The sequence below is a fragment of the Myodes glareolus genome, chromosome X (assembly GCF_982192425.1).
Source record: "Myodes glareolus chromosome X, mMyoGla1.1, whole genome shotgun sequence".
In the NCBI taxonomy this organism is placed as follows: Eukaryota; Metazoa; Chordata; class Mammalia; order Rodentia; family Cricetidae; genus Myodes; species Myodes glareolus.
In genome coordinates this window covers 79,865,154-79,872,553 of record NC_142053.1, presented here as the reverse complement: position 1 = coordinate 79,872,553, position 7,400 = coordinate 79,865,154, and positions in this window count along the sequence as shown.

The window sequence follows — 7,400 nt, the reverse complement described above, 5'->3', positions numbered from 1 at the left end:
TGTTGTTTGGAGGTCGCTTGTTCATCCTGGCTGCCCAGAACCGAAATAATCAGCCCAAGACAGAAAAGTATGTTGCAGTCAACAAAACTGAAAGAAATGGAAGATCTGAAGAGCCATCTAAGCCCTTTGACACTGGACAGACAGCTACAAGATTTGGAGTTTGCCCTGCTGGGTTTGGTTCTGCTTTGATCCAGTGTTTACTCACTATGTTCTCTTACTCCCTTTTGGAATGGCACTGTATATTCTGCACCATTATATATTGGAAGTATGTGATCTAATTTTTGATTTTTCAAGGGATTATAGTTAAAGATACTGTCTTGAGTCTCAGAAGAGACTTTGAAATTTTAAACAGTATTGAGACTGTGAAAGATTATGTAGACTTCTGAAGTTGGGCTAAATGAATTTTGCACTGTGATATGGCTATAAGCCTACAGGGGCCAGAGAGTGAAATGTGATGCTTTAAATGAGAATGGTCCCCATAGGCTCATATATTTGGATGCTTGGTTTCCAGTTGGTGGACTGCTTATGAATGATTGGTAATAGGTGTTCTGTACCCTGATAACACAGCAAGCCAAATCAAGCCAAATTTAAAAAACTTAGCCAAGGGTTGGTGGCGCACACCTTTAATTCTAGCACTCCGGAGGCAGAGGCAGGTGTATCTCTGAGTTTGAGGCCAGCCTGGTCTACAGAACGAGTTCCAGGACTGGCTCCATAGCTACTGAGAAACCCTGTCTTGAAAAACCAAAATAAACACATAAATAAATAAATAAATAGCAAAAGACCAGGGTTTTTCTGGGCAAAGCAACTCCCAGTTAACCCTTCAGTCTCCAGAAATTGAGGCGAGAGAAGGGGCAGGAACTAAATCATATGGCCTAACTGAAGGGGTGACCTTAAGTACTCTGTACACATGGGATAGTGATATGGCCTCTATAAGGTGGGTTTGTGCCTAACTATAGCACGTTAGGCAGGGATTGGGCAGCTGACAGCTTCAGGGGAGGAGCTGTCACAACCGGCAGGAATGCAGAACTGGACTTTTTGGCAGTTTTTCTGAGAGGGCGGGGTTTGGAGAGGCGGGAATGGGGCTTTAGCAGGGGTCAATCTGTTCCAGGTGAACAATTCCTTCCTTCCTTCCTTCCTTCCTTCCTTCCTTCCTTCCTTCCTTCCTTCCTTCCTTCCTTCCTTCCTTCCTTCCTTCCTTTTGGTTTTTCGAGACAGAGTTGCTCTATGTAATAGCTCTGGCTAGATTCATAAAGTTCTTGTCCTGGTCTCCTTTTCTTGGGTGTTAACAGTCCAGCTATAAGAGAACTGACCTGGAAGCCTCCTCCCAAGGTGGAGACCTCTTATGTGTCTGAAGGTACTGTGCAACCTAACAAGGGATAAAAGCAATCATTACCCCTACCCAGTGGTAAAACCACAACAATGACCAGCATGGCAAGCTATCCCCAGTGGTGCTATCATGGTTGGTTTTAATGTCGACTTGGTACAAATTATAGTCACCTCAGTGGGGAGTCTTAATAAAGGCCAGACGACCCACCCCAGTTATGAGTAACACCTTGTTGTAGCAGTCCAGATAAAAAGTATACAGCAGAAGGAAGATGACTCACTTTGCTCTCCTGACCTTCCCTCTTGCCAATGACTTGATCTACTACTCTGTTGCTGCTGCTGCTGCGTCTTTCACAGCTATAAGAGCCAGCATTTTCAGGCTCCTATCATGGACTAAGGACCAGTGGCTCTCTATGGACCCTCCAGATTTTCAACACCAGTTTGGGACAGCAGAGGTACACAGCTTTGTGAACTAGGCAACTACTAGGTTGTTGGATTCTCCAGTGAGAGACAGATGAGGCACCCAGTCCCAGGGACCAAGTGATTATCAGGTCCTCAGCCTCTCAGGTTTGATGCAGCTATTGTTATTTTAGTATAAGATGACTTAAGGAGTTTCATATACATGTACATATATACACACATATTTTTTCATCCCATTGCTTCTGTTCCTCCAGAACACTGACTAATAGAGCTGCAACAGTGGCACTTACCTCTTTGGGGTAAACAAAAGTCATCTTATTGGACATAAGTCTTGCTTAATAGGAAGGAATTCATGTCTAGAACTGTAAACCTAGCCAATTACCAAGGAATGATGAAATCATGGTCACTAAAGGAGAACTTACCTTACGTTCTTAAAGCAGTATAATTTCTAATTGTATTCTTCCTACTCATCATCAAATAAGCTTTTTTTTTTCAGAGAAAACTAAAGTCAGCCACAACTGATAAGACTGTGGGGTACCCAAACCCAGTTGATGGGTCTACAGTACAATCCTTACACTTAATTCTCAGGGAGAGGGTCCAGAAAGACTGTTAAGAGCCCGAGGACTAGGACATAAGTTGTGAGATGTGTCTTCTATATATAATAGGAAAACTGCATTCATGAAAATGCAACCTAAACAAGATCTACACAATGATAACACCCACATGTGGCAACATGGACGAGGAAATCTCACAAGGTCCCATCCACATAAACGATGAGCTATAGAAAATTAATGGCTTCTGAGAAAGGAAAATACAGTATTCTCCAGGGATGAGCCCCCTGAGAAGTTATCCAATCCCAAACTGTCATCCCTAAACACACATAGATTTGAACAACACTAAATGGACTCAGTGGATTTTATTATGCTGTATGTATGCTGTATGTATGTAAGTGTGTGTGTGTGTGTGAAACAATAATTAAGATAAAGTTATGAAAGGGAGTAGGGGAGACACAGGATTTGGAAGAAAAGAGGCAGGGGGAGGAACTGATGTAAATACAATGCTCATGTACAAAATTCTCAAAATAATGAATTAAAAAGTTAAAACTATTCTTCTGAACACACCTCCCCACAGAACACAAAAGAGAGGATAGAGCCAAGGCAAAACAGAACAAAATAATTTTCCTCAATTTGGGACTTTAGTATAGAGAGGCTATACCAAAGATTTTGAAGAGGGGAAGGAAGGAAAGAAGGGAGGGATGAAGGAAGGAAAAAAAGAAAGGAAATCTGGGTGAGTAAGAATAAAGCTTTTCTTTAAAAAGCAAAGTGTGGAGCCAGTGGTGTGTCCCTCTGGCTTCTTGCTAAGCAGTCAGATTCCTATGGGGAGAGGTTGGAGTCACCTGTGCTAGAACTCATCAATCCTCTACCACAGAAACTGTTTCTAGACACCTCAAAAAAGTCCACGACAAATGTTACAACATATTCACATACAAAATATGAGTAAAGGCAAATGAATCAGTGATGTGGGATTTCCCTCTGTATTCTGTGAATGCCATTGGTTAGTAAAGAAGCTGCTTGGGCCTGCCTATGTCAGGGCAGAATAGAGGTAGGCAGGAAAACTAAACTGAATGCTGGGAAAAAGAAGGCAAAGTCAGAGAGATGCCATGTAGCTGACACAGGAGACAGACGCCTCTACCAGAGCCCACTGAAACTTTGCCGGTAGGCCATGACCTTGTGATGATGCACAGATTAATGGAGATGGACTAGTTTAGGATATAAGAGCTAGCTAGCAATACACTTAAGCTATTGGCTAAACAGTATCGCAAATAATATAGTTTCTGTGTGAGGAGACAGATGCCGGAATGTTGCCTGGTAAGCCACGATCTCGTGGCAATACACAGATTAATAGAAATGGGTTAATTTAAGATATAAGAGCTAGCTAGCAATACTCTTAAGTGATCAACTAAGCAGTGATTTAATTAATATAGTTTCTGAGTTATTATTTCAGGTCTAGGCAGTTAGGATACAAACAAGCAACCTCCGCCAACAAATCAGCCTTTTTCAAATCTCAGTTTCCAAAGGCTTTCTTCACAGGGCTGTTAATATTTCACTTCATGTTGCTAAACAAAACAAACTTTTAGCAATGGCATCAAAGAGGTTTGGTGTTGGGAAACACTCTCATCAGGGCTGAAGTCTGGTCTGGTAGATAGCCTTTACTCTCCTGCTGTCTCCTCACCCTGTTACACCACAGAACACTCAAATGGATAGATTACCACTTACTAACTAAAGTTGAAAGACATTGTAAATACACACTTGCTATTTCTAACAATGGCAAGAATGTTCATCAGTAGCTATTTTATTATTATTATTATTTGTATGGCTTTCCCATCAATTAGGGAAGTAAATCAAGAGGCTCTGAAGAAATATCAAGTGTCTATTTCTGAGGGAAGTGTGACAGCGCTATTGATTGGCTGTCACATTGCACTGCAGTTGGACTGGGCTTCCTTAACTGGCTAAGCTCTCTCTTTTTCTAATCTTTTAAAATTTCTGTATTATTATTATTAATTATTATTATTGCTACTATTGTGTGGGTACATACATGTGGAGGTCAAATTTCCTTACACAATGTTGGTCCCCAGATCAAACTGAGGTCATCCGACTTGAGTGAAGTCTTGAGTGAATGTGTATTTTCATATTGGCATGAACTGCCAGGGACTCCAAGACCTATTAGTATATGATGAGTTGGCAAAACCATTACCCATATGGACCAGGCTCATGAGAGATGTCAAATCTTTCCTATGGAGTGTTTATGAACAATTGATTCATGTTTGCATAGACTAACAACTGCAATTTTCTTCTCTTGGATGTTTACAGCCTGAGATTGCTCACTTTTGGAGACTCTGCTACAGAAACTAGCTAATCCGGCCTCCTGTGCAGTATATAATAAACACACTGAGGTTCCACATTGCAATTGTACAAATTAGAGAACCTCACCTGATCCCAGTCTCACTCTATGTGTCTGTTCTTTCTTCATCCTTAGATAGGGTTCCAGGACCCAAACAGATTTAGTGAATGCATCCCCTTAAACTATTTGGTGTTGTTTTTCTGTCCCTTAGCTGGGACCTCCTTTGTGCTGGCGTGACCTCTGGGAAATCCTGGTGAAGAATTAGATTTACTTGACCTTGCAGCTAAGGCATTAATGACTAAGCTTATGTTTATTATTTGCTTTCCTGAACGGACAAATTCCTTAGAGACCATACTAAAACTTAAATTTTTGTGAAACACAAGAAGATAAGGATTATAAATTTTGTGGATGAGATTGATAGGAATATGGAAGACACACTGAGACAAAGAGAAGATGAAGGGTAAATGAGCCACTGTATCGTCTACACAGAGAAAAAAATAGAGGGTAGGAAATAATTTTAGAACTATGGCCCCAAGCAGTTAACTCCATCTGAGCTTTCTACTGGGCAAAACTTGCCTTCAAGGCATAGTCTTCAAAATTTTAGTGAGCCTGCCTCTTTGGGAACAGGTTCTACAGGTACAAAACCCTCTCCAGCACTTGCTGTCTCTCTTTGAAATGTGAGACACATTGAAAATTTGGTCTAGGATTAGATTAATGTGATATACATTAGATAATGTGTCTAAAGGTTTCAGCCAACTGATGATATACAATTAATAAATACTAAAACACACGATGGGGGTGAGGCAAATGGTACTTTTAGAGGTTTGGCTGACATTCTAAGCCAACAACTTTGGTGTACAAGTTAAAAATGAAGCTTACTGGGGCTGGAGAGATGCCTCAGTGCTTTTTCAGAGGACCTGGGCTTAGTTACCAGATGGTAGCTCACAACCATCTGTGACTTCAGTTCCAGGGGACCTGACAATCATTTTCTGACCTCTGAGGGTTCCTGCATATACATGGTGCCCATAAACTCTGGCACACACATATATGTAAAATAAATATTTTTCAACAACCCTTAGCATCACCACTGTGAAGTCTGAAAGTTGGTTTTAAAAAAAATCCAGAATAGTATTTGATAAATCCAGAATGATTATTGACTCCATTTCTTATCCTTTTTTAAATATACTCCTTCCCACTTCCCTTCTCTCTGGGTCCACACCCTTTCTGTGTCTCATTAGAAACAAACAGGCTTCTGAGGAATAATAAAATAAAATATATGATAAAACAAAAACCTACTCTTAATGGTCTATTTTGTGTATACATTTTGGGAATTGAATTGGGAGCCTTGGGCATGCTAAGCAACTTTCCTAACTCTTATTTAAAAGGTTAAAACTATGAAGGCCAGATTTCGGTTTCATTCAGGCCCTTGAATAGTTAATCTTAGAACTCGCAGATAGATTACTAATAGCCATATTACAAATGGATAAGTATTTTCAAGTGCTTGATATTAAGTACTCTATAAATTCATATCCAGTGAGGTGGGCATATTGCCATCCTGCAATCTAGGTGACACAGGTAAGTTACAGACACTGACTAATTTGCCATGGGCCACAGGACATTCTAGAGTATTTTGACTCCTATCTTTGATTCTGAAGTTCTTCCTTGGACTCTTAATCCTGTTTCTTTATGACATCACTTGTTTTTCAGTATTCCTCCCAACTTCTAGGCTAGTTTAATTGTGAGGTATGATTTCCATAAGACAAAAAAAACCCCATTGTTTTTGACTAGTTTGCCAAGGAAAACTTTAAAAGGGCAAATCTATATCCATTTATATGAATTAAGGGATATAAATATCATAAATTTGTTAAATCACTCTGGACATTTCCAAATACACCTTAGGAGTTAGAAATTAAATCAAATTAACATTCATTTTAGCATGTTAATATGTTTTGGAATCAGTTTTAGGGCAAGTATTTTCCAAAAGTCTTGGGAAAAGTATATATACATACACACACACACACACACACACACACACGTGTGTGTGTGTGCCTCTGTATATGTCTACATATATGCATGTATAATATGTATATATATATGTATGTATGTATAACAGGCTGGCCTCGAACTCACAGAGGTTCTACCTGTGTCTGCCTCCCAAGTGCTGGAATTAAAGGTATGCACCACCACTGCCCAGCCATGTTTTGTTTTTTTGAGATAAGGTTTCTCTGTGTAGGTTTGCCTGTTCTGGAACTTGTTCTGTAGACCAAGCTGGTCTTGAACTCAGAGACCTGCCTGCCTCTGCCGCCAAGAGCTGGGATCAAAGGCATGCATCACCACTGCCAGGCCTTATCCATTTGTTTTTAAACTTAGTAAGAATATTTAACATTGTCTCCGGACATCTTAACACAATTTTGAGTGTATGGTAGAGTCCCAGTTAAGGTCAACTGACTATATAAGAACAGCGTTGTTTCCAGTCTTTCTACTGAGGTTAAAGGTGTTCACCACCAACACCCGACTTTTTTCTGTATTTTATTCTATGAAATTTGGGCAAATTTTGATGGTTCCAAGAGTTGAATCCAGAGCCTTGTGCAGGATATGTAAGCAGTATACCTTTGAACACCACCAGCGGCCTAAATTGAGCAATCTTCAAGGACCATCTTAACTCTAATATGAACTACAAAGGATTTCAGTCAACTTTTTGGTATGCCCATTAGTTTACCAGCATCCAAGCAGATGTCCTTTAAAGTCGGTTGTCT